This window comes from Melanerpes formicivorus, unplaced genomic scaffold (genome assembly GCF_026170545.1).
Source record: "Melanerpes formicivorus ecotype bairdi unplaced genomic scaffold, bMelFor1.0.p_v2 SCAF_11, whole genome shotgun sequence".
Classification (NCBI taxonomy): domain Eukaryota; kingdom Metazoa; phylum Chordata; class Aves; order Piciformes; family Picidae; genus Melanerpes; species Melanerpes formicivorus.
The window spans coordinates 17,854,145-17,874,920 of record NW_027142363.1 but is presented as its reverse complement, the minus strand read 5'-3'; positions in this window follow the sequence as shown (position 1 = coordinate 17,874,920).

Genomic DNA, 20,776 nt, shown 5'->3' with positions numbered 1-20,776 from the left:
CACGAATGCCCCTGGCTGCCTCCTCTGCCAAAGCTGACAGGGAATAAATAATAATAATAATAAAGAAAAATAAACTCCAAAGTCACCAGGTCCCTGTCGGCTCTCAGGGCTGGCAGAGGCTGAGGGCAGCTCCGTGCCTGGGGCTGGGCCAGCCCCGAGCTCCTGCTGGCGCTTGCAGAGGGAATGACACTGAGGAGCCACAGTGGGAATTGGTGACTGGGTTGCAGTGGGAATGGCACTGGCAAAGGAACTGGGAGCTGCCAAGAGGATTGCAGTGGGAATGGCACCGGATGGCAGTGGGAATCACAGTGGGAATGGCACTGTTGAAGGAACTGGGAGTTGCCAAGTAGATTGCAGTGAGAGTCACAGAGGGAACAGCACTGGCAAATGAAGTGGGAGCTGCCAAGTGGATTGCAGTGGGAATGACAATGGTGAAGGAACTGGGAGCTGCCAAGTGGATGGCAGTAGGAATCAGAGAGGGAATGGCACTGGCAAAGGAACTGGGAGTTGTCAAATGGATTGCAGTGGGAACGCCACTGGGAAACACTGCATCAGGCCATTCAGAGACTTGGACAGGCTGAGAGCTGGGCAGCAGGAACCTAATGAGCTCCAACAAGGATGAGTGCAGAGTCCTGCAGCTGGGAAGGAAGAACAAACTGCAGCAGCACAGGCTGGGAGGGGATCTGCTGGAGAGCAGCCCCAGGGAGAAGGAGCTGGGAGTGCTGGTGGGCAGCAAGTTCTGCATGGGACAGCAATGTGCCCTGGGGGTCAAGAAGGCCAATAGGGTCCTGGGGGGCATTAGGAGGAGTGTGGCCAGCAGATCCAGGGAGGTTCTCCTCCCCCTCTACACTGATCTGCTGAGATCTCCACTGGAATATTGCATCCAGATCTGGGCTCCCCAGTTCAGGAGGGACAGGGATCTGCTGGAGAGGGTCCAAGGGAGGGCTGTGAGGATGCTGAAGGGACTGGAGACTGCCTGCTGAGGAGAGGCTGAGAGCCCTGGGGGTGGTTAGTCTGGAGAGGAGAAGGCTGAGAGGAGATCTGATCAATGTCTATCAATAGCTGAGGCTGGGGGGCAGGAGGGAGGGGACAGGGACAGGCTCTGCTCAGTTGCACCCTGGGATAGGCCAAGGGGCCATGGGTATAAACTCCAGCACAGGAGGTTCCAGCTCAACATGAGGAGGAACTTCTTCCCTGTGAGGCTCCCAGAGCCCTGGAGCAGGCTGCCCAGAGAGGTTGTGGAGTCTCCTTCCCTGGAGCCTTTCCATCCCTGTCTGGATGTGTTCCTGTGTGACCTGTGCTGGATTCTGTGGTCCTGCTCTGGCAGGGGGTTGGACTGGAAGCTCTCCAGAGGTCCCTTCCAACCCCTAACATCCTGTGAGCCTGTGATTTTGTCAAAGAGAGTTAAAGGAAGAGACAGCTTCAGGTGTAGCAGTCATGGAGGCCAGCAGAGCCCTCACACCTTGAGAGGTTACCTTGCTCCCAGTGTTCCCAGTAAGGACACCTTTATCTTGCTGTCATTTGGGGCTCTGAGTCAGGCAGCTCATAAAAAGGCAAAATCAAATAAAACCAGCCAGCTCTTCTGAGGGTTCTTGCACTTTGTGTGTGTTTTCACAGGGATTTACAGACACCTGAAAAGGATATTTGCACACTGACCTCTGATCCTTAACCTGAGGTACACACAATAAATCTGCCACCCTCAAGCACTGCCAGCCTGCTGGGATGAATGGCTGCATTATCAGAGCACATGTGGATGGCTGTGGGGGCTGCCTGTATCTTGGTGGCCCTCACACTCCAGCCAATGCTGAAAAACGAAATGAACCCCATGCAGCACTGTCCACACATCAATTCTCTCCCAGGCACTTGGCTCTCCTCTCCCTCTCGCCCCTTCCCACGCTGACTGATGGCTTCATTATGCAAGGGACATAAACAGCCCTGCTGAGCCAAGGAGCTTCTGCTCTCACGTGGAAATATCTCTTGGGAGGGTACTAGGTGTGACCAACAGAAGAGTAATGACTTCCCCCCCTCCACCCCCTGTTCATAGAATCACAGAATGGTTTGGATTGGAAGGGAGCTCCAAAGCTCCTCCAGTCTATCCCCCCGCACTCAGCAGGGACATCCTCCACCAGAGCAGCTTGCTCACAGCCTTCTCCAGCCTCACCTTCAACAGCTCCAGCCATGGAGCCTCAGCTCCCTCCCTGGGCAACCTGTTGCAGTAGCCTCCTGGGGCAGAACTTGTTCCTCACAGCCAATCTCCATCTGCTCTGCTCTCCTTTCAAACCCTTGTCCCTGGTGCTGTCCCTGCAGGCCTTTGGGCACAGTTCCTCTGCAGCCTTCTTGGAGCCCCTTCAGGTCCTGGCAGGCTGCTGTGAGGTCTGCCTGGAGCCTTCTCTTCTGCAGGTTGAACACCCCCAGCTCCCTCAGCCTGTGCTCAAAGCAGAGCTTCCCCAGCCCCTGATCATTTTCATGGCCTCCTCTAGACCCTCTCCATCAGGTCCATGCCCTTCCTATGCTGAGGGCTCTAGAGCTAGGGCTCTAGAGCTGGCCCCAGCCCTGCAGGTGAGGTCTCCCCAGAGCAGAGCAGAGCAGAGCAGAGGGGCAGGATCCCCTCTCTCCAGCTCTGGCCACACTGCTTTGGATGCAGCCCAGGCTCCCCAGAGAGGTTGTGGAGTCTCCTTCTCTGGAGCCTTTCCAGCCCCATCTGATGTGTTCCTGTGTGACCTGTGCTGGATTCTCTGCTCCTGCTCTGGCAGGAGGGTTGGACTTGATGGTCTTCAGAGGTCACTTCCAACCCCTAACATCCTGTGAAGAGATTTGCAGCTTCCTCTCAGCTTCCTCGAGGGTGAGGCTGAACCCTGGGCTGGCCAGGCCAGCAGCATGTGTGGGGGCTGCCTGTGTGTGACCTGTGGGGAGGGGCTGCTCCCGGGCTGGGCTTCCCAGCATGCGCTGCCCAGATGTGCTGCATGGGGGCACGTCAGGATGGGGCTGATTTACTGCATCTGCCCAGGCCATCTGCAGGCTAGGAGAGTGCCTGTGTGATAAACATCCTGGCCACGCTGGCCTCGCTGCATCTGCACCTTGGAGATGATTGATCTGCAGCCAAGCAGCACTTTGTCCAGCATCTCTGGATGCCCAGCAGAGACCTCATGCCAGCAGGGCTGCCAGAGAAAGAAGAAAACATCCAGAAGCTTCAGTTCTACCTAGGCAACACTTCCAGGCAGGAAAATAGGCAGAGGCAGGGAAAGCCACTGCAGTGCTGCTGTCACCTGCATCCCTAGGGTGCGTGGCAGGGACCCACTCTGACATCTCCTGCTTGCATAAATGGCTTGTGGAGGCTACAGAGGGACCTCACTGGAGTCCCTCCGTGCTGGGTTTACATCCCATGTGCTTTGTCTTTCCCAGCCCAGGGCATGCATAACTTACTAGTGAGGGTGGCTTGAGAAGGTCAGGCAGCTCTTACTCCTGCAGCTGGGTTGGGGCAATCCCAAACACTGATACAGGCTGGGCAGGGACTGGCTGCTGAGCAGCCCTGAGGAGAAGCTCAACAGGAGCCAGCAGTGAGCACTTGCAGCCCAGAGAGCCAAGCAGAGCCTGGGCTGCAGCAAGAGAAATGTGGCCAGCAGGGCCGGGGAGGGGATTCTGCCCCTCTGCTCCACTCTGCTGAGACCACAGCTGCAGCTCTGGGTCCAGGTCTGGAGCCTCTGTGCCAGGAAGGATCTGGAGGTGCTGGAAGGTGTCCAGAGAAGAGCCACAAGGATGAGTAGAGGGCTGCAGCTGCTCTGCTGTGAGGACAGACTGAGGGAGTTGGGGTTGTGCAGTCTGGAGAGGAGAAGGCTCCCAAGAGACTTAATTGTGGCCTTCCAGGATGTGAAGGGGGCTCCAAGAATGCTGGGGAGGGACTTCTGAGGGTGTCAGGGAGTGATAGGACTGGGGGGGATGGAGCAGAACTAGAAGTGGGGAGATTGAGCTTGGATGTGAGGAAGAAGTTGTTGGCCACGAGGGTGGTGAGAGCCTGGCAGAGGTTGCCCAGGGAGGTGGTGGAAGCCTCCTGCCTGGAGGTGTTTGCAGCCAGGCTGGCTGTGGCTGTGAGCAACCTGCTGTAGTGTGAGGTGTCCCTGGCCACGGCAGGGGGGTTGGAACTGGCTGCTCCTTGAGGTCCCTTCCAACCCTGACAATTCTGTGATTTTATCCTCCTCATGCCTTCTGCCTCCCTCCCTAACTGGGACCAGGCAACCCCCCCCAAGATTACGGAGCAGGCTGGGGGAGCCCTGGCAGGCAGCAGTGGCACCTGAGCTTGGGAGGAGCACTGAAAGGGTTTTCAAAGCAAGCGTTTGAAAGTGCTGCAGGGTGCTGGCTCCGAGCGGCCGAGGATGTATTGCGATCTGCAGTCGCCGGGGCCGATGATTCACGGCTCGGCACTTACCCCATTAAGAGCAGCATTAGCGCTCAGGACCCTTTACGCAGCAACATTAGAGAAGGCTGGGAGGTGCGGGGGGAGGGGGGGGGGAAGGAGGGAGACCAAACCACTCCTCTGAAAGGGCTTTCTCACCTTCCCTTGATGCTGAAACAGCCTCTTCCACCCAGCCCTGTTCGTTTCAATTACCGGGGGCCGGCGTTTCTCGCCTCCTCTCCCCGCCTCGTAAAACTCGCAGCCCATAAACACAAATCACCACCTGAAGGAGCCGGCGCTTTCCTCCCGCACTTTATAACAGACTTGCTCTGACTTCAAAGCAAGCCGGGGGTGGGGGGAAAATCCTCCCTCCCGGCTGTGCCCAACCTGCCTGCTCCCTAAGCTTGGCTGAGCCGCTTGCTCGCTGGGGGCAGGCTGCTCTCGCTTGGCTTCGACGTGGTTTTTCCTCTCTCTAAATCAGCCTCGACCGTTTGACCTGACAGCAGGCTAAGATCTGACCTGGTTTAGGGAGTGAAGGGTGGGGAAGGGAAGGAGATTTTGCCCTTTTTGTCCCCCCCTTCCATCAGAACATTAAAGAAAACCCCAAACCAAACCAACAACGAAATCTGCACCCCACATCCCCGAAACAGCAATGACAACAAAACACAAACCCTCCAAAACAAACAGCAACAAAAACCCACACAAAAAAAAAAACAAAACAAACAACAAAAAATCACACAACCCCCCCCAAAAAAAAACCAAACAACAAAACCACACCAACAAACCACACAACCCCCCCAAACAACAACAAAACCACACCAACAAACCACACAACCCCCCAAGCAACAACAAAACCACACCAGCAAACCACACAACCCCCCAAACACCACCACACCAACAAACCACACAACCCCCCCAAACAACAACAAAACCACACCAACAAACCACACAAAACCCCCAAACAACAACAAAACCACACCAACAAACCACACAACCCCCCCAAGCAACAACAAAACCACACCAACAAACCACACAAAACCCCCAAGCAACAACAAAACCACACCAACAAACCACACAACCCCCCAAGCAACAACAAAACCACACCAACAAACCACACCAACAAACCACACAACCCCCCCAAGCAACAACAGAACCACACCAACAAACCACACAACCCCCCAAACAACAACAAAACCACACCAACAAACCACACAACCCCCCAAACAACAAAACCACACCAACAAACCACATAACCCCCCCAAGCAACAACAGAACCACACCAACAAACCACACAACCCCCCAAACAACAAAACCACACCAACAAACCACACAACCCCCCAAGCAACAACAAAACCACACCAACAAACCACACAAAACCCCTAAGCAACAACAAAACCACACCAACAAACCACACACCCCCCAAATAACAAAACCACACCAACAAACCACACAACCCCCCCAAACAACAAAACCACACCAACAAACCACACAACCCCCCCAAACAACAAAACCACACCAACAAACCACACAACCCCCCCAAACAACAAAACCACACCAACAAACCACACAAAACCCCCAAACCAAACAACTACAAATAACACAACCCCACCCCAAACAAAGCCAACAAAAAACCACACCAAAGAAAACCCCCAAACAAACAACAACAAAAAGACCAAAAAAGCCCAAACAACGCAACAACAAAACGCAACCAACCCCCCACCCAAACAACAGCTAAAGCAACCAATAAAACCCCAACAGCAACAACAAGAAAGCCACAACCAAAAAAGCCAAACCAAACAAAACCCCACAGGCAGGCAAACAAACCAACCCTAAAACCACTCTACCTGCATCTTGCTGCAGCAAATCCTTAGAATCACAGAATCAACCAAGTTGGAAAAGACCTCAGAGATCATCAAGTCCAACCTATGACCTAATACCTAACACCTCCTGACAACTAAAGCATGGCTCCAAGTGCCACATCCAATCCCCTCTTGAACACCTCCAGGGATGGTGACTCCACCACCTCCCTGGGCAGCACATCCCAATGGCCAATTACTCTCTCTGGGAAGAACTTTCTCCTCACCTCCAGCCTAAACACTTCCTCTGGCACATCTTGAGACTGTGTCCTCTTGTTCTAGTGCTGGGTTTGGGGTTTGTGTGTGTGTGTTTGTTTTCATTTGTGTTTTTTTCCCTTGTGGGGAATTTTTTTCTTTGTGTTTGTTCCATTCCTTCCCAGCAGTTGTTGGATTTTCGGATGCCAAGGTGATGGCCTTCATCCAAGAGGGATCTGGAGGTGCTGGAAGGTGCCCGGAGAAGGGCCATGAGGATGAACAGAGGGCTGGAGCTGCTCTGCTGTGAGGACAGACTGAGGGAGTTGGGGTTGTGCAGTGTGGAGAGGAGAAGGCTCCCAGGAGACCTTCTTGTGGCCTTCCAGGATCTGAAGGGGGCTCCAAGAAAGCTGGGGAGGGACTTTTGAGGGTGTCAGGGAGTGATAGGACTGGGGGGAATGGAGCAAACTAGAAGTGGGGAGATTGAGCTTGGAGGAAGAAGTTGTTGGCCATGAGGGTGGTGAGAGCCTGGCAGAGGTTGCCCAGGGAGGTGGTGGAAGCCTCCTGCCTGGAGGTGTTTGCAGCCAGGCTGGCTGTGGCTGTGAGCAACCTGCTGTAGTGTGAGGTGTCCCTGGCCATGGCAGGGGGTTGGGACTGGCTGCTCCTTGAGGTCCCTTCCAACCCTGACAGTTCTGTGATTCTATGACCTGGACATGCAGAGTTGCTTCTAGCAGGGATGAAACCTTGGGGGGCTGTGGTGGGTTATAGTTGAGTGTTTGCTGCTGTTATTCAAAGCCATCCTGCCTCATGCCCTTAGGGTTAGGCAGATTAACTTCTGCTCAGGGTTTAACGTGGTACAGGAGGGGAGGGGGCGTCCCTTCCAACCCTGACAATTCTGTGATTCATAATGAGACACTTCAGTGGGAAGACACTTCAGTGGGAACTATCAGGGGAGAGACAGACACCACTGAAAACCTGTGTAACCCTGCAAAACAGAGGGAAGGTAACTGGCAGCAGTGAGTAACAGCAGATGACAAGCCACGAGGGTGATTAGGGGACTTGAGCATCTCCCCTGTGAAGAGACACTGAGAGCCCTGGGGCTGTTTAGTGTGGAGAAGAGAAGGCTGAGAGGGGATCTGATCAATGCCTATCAATAGCTGAGGGCTGGGGGTCAAGTGGAGGGGGCCAAGCTCTTTTGGGTAGTGCACAAGGAACAAGGGTGACAAACTGGAACAGAGAAGGTTTCAGCTCAACATGAGGAGAAACTTCTTGTCAGTGAGGGTGTGAGAGGGCTGGAGCAGGCTGCCCAGAGAGGTTGTGGAGTCTCCTTGTGTGGAGGCATTGCAAAGCCAGCTGGATGTGTTCCTTTGTGAGCTGCCCTGGGTGCTCCTGCTCTGGCAGGGGGCTTGGCCTGGATGCTCTCTGCAGCTCCCTTCCGACCTCTAACAAGCTGTGACCCTGTGATTACCGCCATGCCAGACCTCTCTTCCTCCTGCCCCTGTGTTTTTCAGGCCAAGCACTGATGCAGCATCACTTCCACCTGTCTGCCCTGCTAGCAGGTGGGGCAAGCTGCCAGGCAGGATTCAAGGGCACCTTCCAACAGCAGGATCGGGGTTTTCCCTGTCCTGGCTCATTGCCAATGGTGTGGGGGGGCTGTGATTTGCACAAAGCAGTCCTGTGGAAGCAGGCAAACACCAAGCAGCTTTGTTTTTGGCGGTTGCTGGTCCTTTGCGGGGCTCTTGCGCAAAGCTTTGGTGCTTTAAAGCTTTCCGAGCGTGTGACTCCCATTAGCGCCGACGTGAGTCATGTGAAAGAAAAACAAACCCCCCCCCACACCCCTCCATCATCCCTCCACGCCCCCACCCAACACTTTGAAGATAGATATACTGCCATTTATTTGTTTATTTTCCTGCTCCCTGCTTTCAAATGCAGGGAAGAAAAAACAAATAACAACGAGAGAAAAGAAACAAAGAGAAAGGATAACTCCTGCAGGGCCGCGACTTCAAGGGGGGCTTCCTTCCTTCTTCCCTTCCTTCCTTCCTTCCTTCCTTCCTTCCTTCCTTCCTTCCTTCCTTCCTTCCTTCCTTCCTTCCTTCCTTCCTTCCTTCCTTCCTTCCTTCCTTCCTTCCTTCCTTCCTTCCTTCCTTCCTTCCTTCCTTCCTTCCTTCCTTCCTTCCTTCCTTCCCTCCCTCCCTGCCTCACTTCCTTCCTTCCTTCCTTCCTTCCTTCCCTCCCTCCCTGCCTTCCTTCCTTCCCTCCCTCCCTGCCTCCCTTCCTTCCCTCTCTTCCTTCCCTCCCTCCCTGCCTTCCTTCCCTCCCTCCCTCCCTGCCTTCCTCCCTTCCTTCCTTCCCTCCCTTCCTTCCTTCCCTTCCTTCCTTCCCTCCCTTCCTTCCTTCCCTCCCTTCCTTCCTTCCCTTCCTTCCTTCCTTCCCTTCCTTCCTTCCTTCCTTCCTTCCTTCCTCCCTTCCTTCCTTCCTCCCTTCCTTCCTTCCTCCCTTCCTTCCTTCCTCCCTTCCTTCCTTCCTTCCTTCCTTCCTTCCTTTCTTCCTTCCTTCCTTCCTTCCTTCCTTCCTTCCTTCCTTCCTTCCTTCCTTCCTTCCTTCCTTCCTTCCTTCCTTCCTTCCTTCCTTCCTTCCTTCCTTCCTTCCTTCCTTCCTTCCTCCCTTCCTCCCTTCCTCCCTTCCTCCCTTCCTCCCTTCCTTCCCTTCCTTTTCCCCCTCCCTGTTTGCTCCTAGACATAAATCAGAGCAGGAGGGAGAGCAATCATTTAGGTCTGTTAGCTGGTGATGGCACAGCAATGATTGGGGAAAGGGAAAGGGGAGAAGGAACAAAAAGTAAAAGGAGGTGGGGGGGAGGAAGGGTGTGAAAAAGAAGCATTGGTGAAAACTGGTTATTGATTGCTGAAGCCTGGTACAAAGTACAGAGCAGGCCAGGAAGACAGCCCCAGGTGGATTTTACTGCAATGTGAAATCTCTCCCTGGAAAAGCTGCAGTGTTCTCGGCCTGGAGAAGAGAAGGCTCCAGGGGCACCTCAGAGCTGCCTGCCAGGAGCTGAAGGCATCCTGCAGGAAGGCTGCAGAGAGACTTTTGCTGAGGGGGTCTGGAGCCAGGCCAAGGGGCAATGGTTTGGAGCTGAGGCAGAGCAGGGTCAGAGTGGAGCTGAGGCAGAAGTTGTTGAGTGTGAGGGTGGTGAGAGTCTGGCCCAGGCTGCCCAGGGAGGCTGTGGCTGCCTCCTTGCTGGGGGTGTTCAAAGCCAAGTTGGGTGCAGCCTTGAGCAGCTGAAAGCTGAGAGATCTCCCTGCTCATGGCAAGAGGTTGGAGTAGATGATCTCTGAGGTCCCTTCCAACCTAAGCCTCTCTATGATTCTGTGTTTTAATAGAAACTGGGTGGAAGCCATGAACAGTGCCTGGTACATCACCTCCACATGTCCCATACTGCAAACCCCTCCCTAGTGGCACAGATCCCACCCTCCAGCCCTGCCTTTGCAGGGTGCCAGGAGAGGAGGGCATCATATAAGGAGCAGCTGAGAGAGCTGGGGGTGTTCAGTGTGGAGGAGAGAAGGCTGAGGGCAGAGCTTACTGCTCTCCACAGCTCCTGGAAAGGAGGCTGGAGTGAGGCTGGGGTTGGTCTCTTGTCTCAAGTAACTGGAGAGGGGCAATGAGTTGAAGCTGTGCCAGGGGAGGGTCAGGTTGGACATGAAGAAAAACTTCAGTGAGAGAGTGGTGAGGGGTTGGAACAGGCTGCCCAGGGAGGTGGTGGAGTCCCCATGCCTGGAGTTGCTCAAGAAGCTGTAGCTGTGGTGCTTCAGGATATGGTTTAGTGGCCATGGGAACTGAGTTAGGGTTGGACTCAATGATCTTAAAGGTCTCAGCCTCAATGGCTCTGTGAGAAGCAGGCAGCTGCTGCTGCTGGTCCCTCCAGCAACACTGCCAATGTCACTGCTACTGTCCAGCACTCCCAGGTGAACATCACCTAAGTGACCTCAGCCTCCACATCCTGACACCCCCCAAGAAATTCACCTCACAGTGGTCCTCAAAACAAAACAAAACAAAACAAAACAAAACAAAACAAAACAAAACAAAACCAAGCATAAACCCACACCAAAACCCCAACTGTTTTTGTATCTTGCTGGCCCCTAAGGAGCCACCATAAAAGAGGATGAAAGATTTATCACTGCAGCGACACCATGGCAGGGCAGGGAGTATTAAATAACTACAATAGAAGCAGGCAAGATTTGATTTTATGAATAGCAAGGAGAACAGATGAAAAATTCACTTTGCAGGGAGGACTCTGCACTGCCTGGAGTGAGATTAAAGGGAGAAATGAAGAGAAATGGAGGATGGAGATCTTTCTCAGTATTTCCTTGGTGTTTTGTTTGGAAAGATTCACAATAAATCATCACAAAGTGCCAGGGAGATGGAAGGGAGCTGCAGAGAGCAGCCAGGCCAAGCCCCCTGCCAGAGCAGGAGCACCCAGGGCAGCTCACACAGCAACACAGCCAGCTGGCTTTGCAATGCCTCCACACAAGGAGACTCCACAACCTCTCTGGGCAACCTGCTCCAGCCCTCTCAACGCCCTCACAGCCAAAAAGTTTTCCCTCCTCTTCCCCTGGCACCTCCTCTGCTCCAGCTGACACCCAGTGCCCCTTGGGCTGGCCTTGCCCATCCCTCAGCAGAGCCTGGCTGCCTCCTCCCCACACTGCCCTGCACATCTTCAGCCCCAGCACTGAGGGCAGCCCTCAGGCTCCTCTGCTCCAAGCTCCAAGCCCCAGCTGCCTCAGCCTGGCCTCACAGGGAGATCTTCCACTGCCTGCAGCAGCCTGGGGGCTCTGCCATCGACTCTCTCCAGCACTTCCCTCAGCTCCTTCTTGACCTGAGGGGCCCAGACCTGGACCCAAGATTCCAGCTGTGGCCTCCCCAGGGCAGAGCAGAGGGGCAGGAGAACCTCTCTGACCTCCTGAGCACAGCCCTTCTAATGCAGCCCAGGATGCCCTTGGCCTTCTTGGCCACCAGGGCACATTGCTGGCTCAGGGGCATTCTCCTGCCCACCAGCACCCCCAGGTCCCCTTCCCCTTCACTGCTTTCCAACTGCTCAGTCCCCAGCCTCTCCTGCTCCATGGGGTTGCTCTTTCCCAGGTGCCAGACCCTATTGAATTTCACTCCATTTCTTCCCACCCAACTCTCAGCCTGTCCAAGTCTCACTGAATGGCAGCACAGCCTTCAGGTGTTTCAGCCATCAGGTGTTTGGTGCCATCACCAAACTTGCTGGCAGTGCCCTCTCTGCCCTCATCCAGGTCCTTGGTTGAACAGCTCTGGTCCCAGCTCTGACCCCAGATTCTTTTTGTTCTAAAATCCACTTGAGCTGAGAAATCCTGACACAAGGCATCACCCTCAGCCAAAGTGTGCTTGGGGTGGGTTTATATTCTTTGTTTATTTTCATTTTTAATTTAGTTACTGAATTATTGGGGGGGGGGGGGGGGGGGGAGGGGGAATAATCCATTGAGGGAAGACTGAGCAAAATCACCACTGATAAGAGGCCTGATAATGTGATTTGCCTTCCACTCCTGCCTCTGCCTGGCCTAAATAAAACGTTTGCAGGAAATTAAAGCCCTCCATAATAGCCTAAGTGGAATGTAGCCTCCTCTGCACTCACCCCCTCTAATGTTTATCCTTCCTTTTAGCCCTATCCTTCCTTTTAGCCCTGCTTTGTCCTTGTCTCACTTTTCATCCTGTCTGTTGTTTTGGTTGGGGTTTGTTTTGTTTTAGATGAGAGATATTTTTAATCTTCATTTTATTTATATTATTCTTGCTTGAATGAGCAGCAGGTGAGAGAGGGATCACAGAACAGCTTCACTTAGAAGGGACCTCAGACATCATCTTAATTGAACCTCCCCACCGTGCCCAGGGACATCTCTCAGCTACACTCAGCTGCTCAAGGCTGCACCAACTTGGCTTTGAACACCCCCAGCAAGGAGGCAGCCACAGCCTCCCTGGGCAGCCTGGGCCAGACTCTCGCCACCCTCACACTCAACAACTTCTGCCTCAGCTCCACTCTGACCCTGCTCTGCCTCAGCTCCAAACCATTCCCCCTTGGCCTGGCTCCAGACCCCCTCAGCAAAAGTCTCTCTGCAGCCTTCCTGCAGGATGCCTTCAGCTCCTGGCAGGCAGCTCTGAGGTGCCCCTGGAGCCTTCTCTTCTCCAGGCTGAACACCCCCAGCTCCCTCAGCCTGTCCTCACAGCTCCAGCCCTTGCATCATCTTTGTGACCTCCTCTGGACACTCCAAGATGTCGCCTTTGAGGATACTCTGAGCCCTGGGTACAGCCCAGAGCCTATTTCTGGCTGCTGCCACCTTGCCAGAGCGAGCAGAAAGCAAAACACACCAGCAAGTAAGGAGCAGCAGCTGGATATGAGCCTCACAGACGTTGGTGAGCAGTCATGGCTCTGATAGCAATGCCCCATGGTGGCATAGGGGACCATCCAGGACACAGGGAGCCCAGGGTCAGTGGGAGTATAGAATCACAGAATCATACAATCATAGAGTGTTAGAGGATGTAAGGGTTGAAATGAGAGCATTCAGTCCAAGCCCTCTGCCAGAGCAGGAGCACCCAGGGCAGCTCACAAAGCAACACATCCAGCTGGCTTTGCAATGCCTCCACACAAGGAGACTCCACAACCTCTCTGGGCAGCCTGCTCCAGCCCTCTCACACCCTCACTGACAAGAAGTTTCTCCTCATGTTGAGCTGAAACCTTCTCTGTTCCAGTTTGTCACCCTTGTTCCCTGTGCACCACCCAAAAGAGCTTGGCCCCCTCCACTTGACCCCCAGCCCTCAGCTATTGATAGGCATTGATCAGATCCCCTCTCAGCCTTCTCTTCTCCAGACTAAACAGCCCCAGGGCTCTCAGTCTCTCTCCATAAGGGAGATGCTCAAGTCCACTAATCATCCTCCTGGCTCTCTGCTGGACTCTCTCCATCAGGTCTCTGTCTCTCAAACTGGGGAGCCCAGCACTGGATACAGGATTGCAGGAGTGGTCTCAGCAGGGCAGAGTATAGTGCTGTTAGCCTTACACCTCTCCATAAGTCACCTCATATCCATAAATGAACAGTTTCCAAGTGTGAAGGGAGGGTGGAAGCACAGTTGGGAAGAGAAGAGGCTCCTTTAAAAGCCTTCCTTGGAGTTCTAGTTCAGCTAATTGGGGTTGTTCAGCCTGGAGAGGAGAAGGCTCCCAGAAGACCTTCTTGTGGCCTTCCAGGATCTGAAGGGGAGCTCCAAGATAGCTGGGGAGGGACTTTTGAGGGTGTCAGGGAGTGATAGGACTGGGGGGATGGAGCAAAAGTAGAAGTGGGGAGATTGAGATTGGATGTGAGGAAGAAGTTGTTCCCATGAGGGTGGTGAGAGCCTGGCAGAGGTTGCCCAGGGAGGTGGTGGAAGCCTCCTGCCTGGAGGTGTTTGCATCCAGGCTGGCTGTGGCTGTGAGCAACGTGCTGGAGTGTGAGGTGTCCCTGGTCATGGCAGGGGGGTTGGAACTTGAGGTCCTTTCCAACCCTGACAATTCTATGATTCTAAGTTCACCAGGAGGACTGCAGAAAGCAGGAGAAAGGTTAATGTGACTGCTTCACCCCTGAGAACCCAGGGACTGCTTTGGAGTGTGGCACAAGGCAAAAATTAGATTCCCCCCCCCCCCCCCTATTTTTCCCCCCAATACAGAGAAAAATGAATAAGACCTTTAATGAGCCCATAAAAACATCAGGATAGCTTCAGTCACTTTCTTTGCAGTCACTATTAGGCTTCTACATTTTCTTAATGGAAGGGCAGAGCAACAAAAGTGCCTCCTGGGGAAGCAAGAGGAGAAAATGGGTGTTAAAAGTGGAATAGTCAAGGGTGTGGAAGTGTGGCTGGCTCCTCCATCCCTGTGAAGAATGGGGTGGGAGAGGCAGGGCAGAGTGAACCTCCAGGTGAAGGAGACCTGAGCAGCAAGGGCACAGGTTCAGCAGCAGCTCAGTGACATGGGAGGAGGAAATCTCATCAGGTTCCCTCCCTCCCTTGCACCCTCAGGAAAGGTGCTGATAGTGATAGTGTAGCACTGCAGGGACGCGGTAACATCTCTGGAGCTGCTGTTTGACTGTCACCTGAGACCTCCAGCTGCCCTCTAGAGGCATTTCCAGAGGCTTCCTGCAGCAGCATTTGCACAGGCTCCCAGGCACTGCTGCCAGAGGCTTCCTGCAGCAGCATTTGCACAGGTCCCAGGCACTGCTTCCAGAGGCTTCCTGCAGCAGCATTTGCACAGGTCCCAGGCACTGCTTCCAGAGGCTTCCTGCAGCAGCATTTGCACAGGTCCCAGGCACTGCTGCCAGAGGCTTCCTGCAGCAGCCCAGCCGCCACTGCTCTCAGGGCACCATAGTTCAGCTGTTCCCCAGCCACAGGCCCCAGTGCCCTCCGGCTCATCCGTGCAGCCCCACACAACACCCAGCAGAGCCTGCAGTGAGACCACAGCTGGAGCACTGTGTCCAGTTCTGGAGCCTCTGTGTCAGGAAGGATCTGGAGGTGCTGGAAGGTGTCCAGAGAAGGGCCATGAGGATGAGCAGAGGGCTGGAGCTGCTCTGCTATGAGGACAGACTGAGGGAGTTGGGGTTGTGCAGTCTGGAGAGGAGAAAGCTCTGAGGAGACCTTCCTGTGGCCTTGCAGGATCTGAAGGGGGCTCCAAGAATGCTGGGGAGGGACTTTTGAGGGTATCAGGGAGTGATAGGACTGGAGGGGATGGAGCAGAACTAGAAGTGGGGAGATTGAGCTTGGATGTGAGGAAGAAGTTGTTGGCCATGAGGGTGGTGAGAGCCTGGCAGAGGTTGCCCAGGGAGGTGGTGGAAGCCTCCTGCCTGGAGGTTTTTGCAGCCAGGCTGGCTGTGGCTGTGAGCAACCTGCTGTAGTGTGAGGTGTCCCTGGCCATGGTAGAGGGATTGGAACTGGCTGCTCCTTGAGGTCCCTTCCAACCCTGACAGCTCTGTGATTCCATGTGGCCCAGGAGACTGTGGGAACCAAGTTTCTGTACCTGTGTTTTCTCCACACACCCAGGACTGTGCCATCTCTATATGCATTTCCAGGGTATCCCCTTCCTTACATCCAGTGCCTGAGAATTACCAAGATGGGCTGCTTATAGAGCAGGGTAGGACAGCTCAGCCTTGACTGTGGCTCTGGAGGTGTTTCCAGAGCCTGCTGAGCATGTCCCCACCTGGTCTGACAGAAGTGGGTGGTAGGGTGACCAGAAGTCCACCCATCAGCAAACTCCCAGCTCCAGCTGCACTTTACATGGGTTCTGCCTTCACAGAAATGGCAAAGCCTGGCCCTGGGCACTGCCAGTGGGCACTGAGTTTGGATGTGGCACTGGCTGTGCAGCAATGCCATCCTTGCATCCTGACCTTTGCCTTGCAGAGGTCACGTTCGACGTTCCAGACCCCAGACATCGGAGTCTGCCTCCTCCTTCGCCCCCTCAAGAAAAGCAGCCTGCTGTCACCATCCTGTCCTGAGGATGCCAGGCAGCCAGGCCCTCAGACCTGGTGAAGTGCAGCACCTGCACATCCTTTACACTTTGGCAGCCCTGCAGAGTGGTGGGATGAGCCCAGCAGGTCACAAACAATTACAGTGAGGTGGAGGAGAGACAAGCATGGCTCAGCTCTGCGGCAGTCTGCAAGCAGATGTCTCTCTCAGCTTGCTCTGAAAATGAGCCCCAAGGTGTATAGGAAGGCCAAAACCTGTCCCCTTTCCTGGGGGCTGGGCTTCTAAACCCTGCACAGAAACACAGAAAAGATCTCATGGAGACTTCATGCCCCTTTGGGATGCCTGCAGCCCCCAATCCTCCCTCATTTGAAGCATTGCAGAGGTGAGGGATGACAGAACCACAGAATCTGTCTGGTTGGAAGAGAGCTCCAAGCTCATCCAGTCCAGCCCTCAACCCAGCACTGCAGGGTCACCACCAAACCATGTCCCTAAGCACCAGCTCCACACACTGCTGCAACACCCCCAGGGATGGTGACTCCAGCACTGCCCTGGGCAGAATATTCCAATGGTTGAGAGCCCTTTCAGTGAGGAAAAATTTCCTGGGATCCAGCCTGAACCTCCCCTGCTGCAGCTTGGAACCATTTCCTCTGCTCCTGTCCCTTGGGACCCAGGAGCAGAGGCTGCCCCCTCCTCGCTCCAACCTCCCTTCATGGAGCTGTAGAGAGCAATGAGGTCTCCCTCAGCCTCCTCTTCTCCAGCCTGAACACCCCCAGCTCCCTCAGCCCCTCCTTGGTGGGAAGTGTCCTAAAGCAACCCACAAACAGCACCAAAGGTAGACAGCGGGGGGGGGGGGGGAAGAACGAAAGGGGCGTGGGGGAGGCTGTTCCTGCCAAAACCTTAGGTGCTGCCATTCTGTGCTGGAAAACATCAGCTGCTGAGGAATGAAGAGTCAACAGCACAGAGCTTTTTAGGAAGGGAAAACAAATGCTTGGAGCTATGAGGAGAGGCTGAAGGAGCTGGGGTTGCTTAGCCTGGAGAAGAGGAGGCTCAGGGGAGACCTCATTGCTCTCTCCAACTCCCTGGAGGGAGGTTGTAGCCACGTGGGGGTTGGTGTCTTCTCCCAGGCAGCCAGCACCAGAACAAGAGGACACAGTCTCAAGCTGTGCCAGGAGAGGTTCAGGCTGGAGGTGAGCAGAAAGTTTTTCCCAGAAAGAGTAATTGGCCATTGGGATGTGCTGCCCAGGGAGGTGGTGGAGTCACCATCCCTGGAGGTGTTCAAGAGGGGATTGGATGTGGCACTTGGAGCCATGGCTTAGTTGTCAGGAGGTGTTGGCTGATAGGTAATAGGCTGGACTTGATGATCTCTGAGGTCTCTTCCAACCTGGTTGATTCTGTGTGACTCCTGCTTCAACAGGCAGGAGCCTCTTGGAGTGAGGCAGGGCTGGCTTGGGCAGAAGACACAGCCAAGGGACCCGTTGGAACACGAGCTGCTCGGGAGGCGGGGGGTGTCACAGCCATATTGCCATCCTTCCTGAAACACCCCAGAGCTTTGCTTTCCCCTTTCAGCTGTAAAGTGGTAAGTTGTTTTCTGCTAATGAATTGCTTTTATTTCTTGCCCTTTTTTAACCCCCCCCTCCCACCACCCAGCTTCTCTTGCAGATGCCCGGAGCTGTAAAGCTGCTCCTTCAACCGCTCCCGGATGAATAGGTTGGTAAGTGGTTACTTCCTCAGCACTTTACATTCCTGAGGAAGCCAATTATTTTGATTCCAGAAGCTGGGAACCCTAGAAAGCCTCTTTCTTGCCGAGAATGGTAGCTGAAAGCCACAGCGCTCTTAATTAGGAGGGTGATCTAATTGATGAGTTGTGCACCACGAGGGTGCTGGAACACTGCAACAGGTTGCCCAGGGAGGCAGTCGAGGCTGCACAAGGCTCTGAGCAGCCTGCTCTAGTGGAGGATGTCCCTGGAGAGCAGGGGGGATGGGCTGGATGACCTTCAGGGGTCCTTTCCAACCCAAACCAGTCTATGATTCTACAGAGATCTGAGTGCCAAATGTGTCCTGGTTTAGAGCCACAAGCTAGCAGAGGGCAGAAGGATATTCTGCCCCTTTTGGGGGAGCAGAAATAAAAAGGCTGCACAAGTAGAATGGAAGTTTAAATGGCAATGCCATGTACAAATGGACATACAGAAGGCACTCAGGCACACAGCTTAGGCTGAGCCTACCAGGCCAATACCTAATAGAATCACAGAACTGTCAGGGTTGGAAGGGACCTCAAGAAGCAGCCAGTTCCAACCCACCTCCCATGGCCAGGGACACCTGTGGCTCACAGCCACATCCAGCCTGGATGCAAAAACCTCCAGGCAGGAGGCTTCCACCACCTCCCTGGGCAACCTCTGCCAGGCTCTCACCACCCTCATGGGAACAACTTCTTCCTCACATCCAATCTCAGTCTCCCCACTTCTAGTTTTGCTCCGTTTCCCCCAGTCCTATCACTCCCAGACCCCTTCAGAAGTTCCCCCTCAGCTTTCTTGGAGCCCCTTCAGATCCTGGAAGGCCACAAGAAGGTCTCCTGGGAGCCTTCTCTTCTCCAGGATGGACAACCCCAACTCTCTCAGTCTGTGCTCACAGCAGAGCAGCTCCAGTCCATCATCAGTAAATATGCAGATGACAGCAAGCTGGAGGCAGGAGTTGATCTATTAGAGGGTAGGAGAGCTCTGCAGAGAGACCTTGCCAGGCTGGACAGATGGGCAGAGTCCAAGGGCAGGAGACTGAACACATCCAAGTGCCAGGTTCTACACATTGGCCACAACAACCCCAGGCAGTGCTCCAGGCTGGAGTCAGAGTGGCTGAGAGCAGCCAGGCAGAAAGGGACCTGGGGGTAGTGCTTGAGAGTAGGCTGAACATGAGCCAGCAGAGTGCCCAGGGAGGCCAAGAGGGCCAAGGGCATCCTGGCCTGCATCAGGAAGAGTGTGGCCAGCAGGAGCAGGGAAGTCATTCTGCCCTGTGCTCAGCACTGCTGAGGCCACACCTTGAGTCCTGTGTCCAGTTCTGGGCTCCTCAGTTTAGGAAAGATGTTGAGCTGCTGGAAGGTGTCCAGAGAAGGGCAAGAAAGCTGGGGAGGGGTCTGGAGCACAGCCCTGTGAGGAGAGGCTGAGGGAGCTGGGGTTGCTTAGCCTGGAGAAGAGGAGGCTCAGGGGAGACCTTCTTGCTGTCTGCAACTCCCTGAAGGGAGGTTGTAGCCAGGTGGGGGTTGGTCTCTTCTGCCAGGCACCCAGCACCAGAACAAGAGGACAGAGTCTCAAGCTGTGCCAGGGGAGGTTTAGGCTGGATGTTAGGAAGAAGTTCTTCCCAGACAGAGAGATTGGCCATTGGAATGTGCTGCCCAGGGAGGTGGTGGAGTCACCATCCCTGGAGGTGTTTAGGAAGAGCCTGGATGAGGCACTTGGTGCCATGGGTTAGTTGATTAGATGGTGTTGGGTGATAGGTTGGACTTGATGATCTCGAAGGTCTCTTCCAACCTGGTTAATTCTATTCTATTCTATTCTATTCTATTCTATTCTATTCTATTCTATTCTATTCTATTCTATTCTATTCTATTCTATTCTATTCTATTCTATTCCATTCCATTCCATTCCATTCCATTCCATTCCATTCCATTCCATTCTATTTGATCTGATCCAATCCAATTCTATTTATCCTCATGGCCCTTCTCTGGACACCTTCCAGCACCTCCAGATCCTTCCTGGCACAGAGGCTCCAGAACTGGACACACAACTCCACATGTGGTCTCACTGCAGGCTCTGCTGGGGTGTGTGGGGCTGCATGGCTGAGCCAGAGAGCACTGGGACCTGTGTGCTGAACTATGGAGCCCTGAGAGCAGTGGCGGCTGGGCTGCTGCAGGAAGCCTCTGGCAGCAGTGCCTGGGAGCCTGTGCAAATGCTGCTGCAGGGAGCCTCTGGAAGCAGTGCCTGGGAGGCTGTGCAAATGCTGCTGCAGGAAGCCTCTGGCAGCAGTGCCTGGGAGGCTGTGCAAATGCTGCTGCAGGAAGCCTCTGGAAGCAGTGCCTGGGAGCCTGTGCAAATGCTGCTGCAGGAAGCCTCTGGCAGCAGTGCCTGGGAGCCTTTGCCTTCCAGCTCTGTCCATGGAGGATGTAGCCCTGGCCTGGCTCTGCTGGGATGTGCTGTGCAGCCTGGGCACTGTGCATCTCCCCTTGCTTGCCTGAGGCAAGCCTCCCCCCAGCTTTCTTGTAGCCCCCTTCAGATCTTGGGAGGCCACAAGGAGGTCTGCTTGGAGCCTTCTCATCAGGCAGGAGTGTTTCATTTTTACCTTTGCTTCTCAATAAATAGGTTTGGCTTGGTTGGTTTTTTCTTTCATCATGAGTTCCACTGATGCCTTGTGGGTGGCTGTAATTTTATCACCCTAAGCTGAGATACATACATATATATAAATAATTGTTTTTCCCTTTGGTTTACACTGGCTGGACCTTCCAGGCATTTGATCTCCCAGTAAGGTGCTTGCAGAGGCCATCTGACCTAATGGGCTGGCCACTAGATTGGGATGGTGAAAGCCCCAGGTGCTAATCTCTATTCCCTGACCTTGGGCAAACCATTTCATCCTCCTGCTTGCTTCCCCCCCTCCCCAACCTTTTTATCTTTCTTTAAGGCTCTTAATTAAGGCAGAGTGCTCGAGATAATACAGCTAATAAGCAATCCCCTGCCTTTCAGGCATTAGGCATCCTCCCCTTCAAGTGCCACCGAGGCTGGGCTGCGGTGAATGCCTGCAATTACTTCCAGTAAAGGCAGTGGTTGTGGCACACAACGACCCCGGATCCGTGTGAGCATCTGGA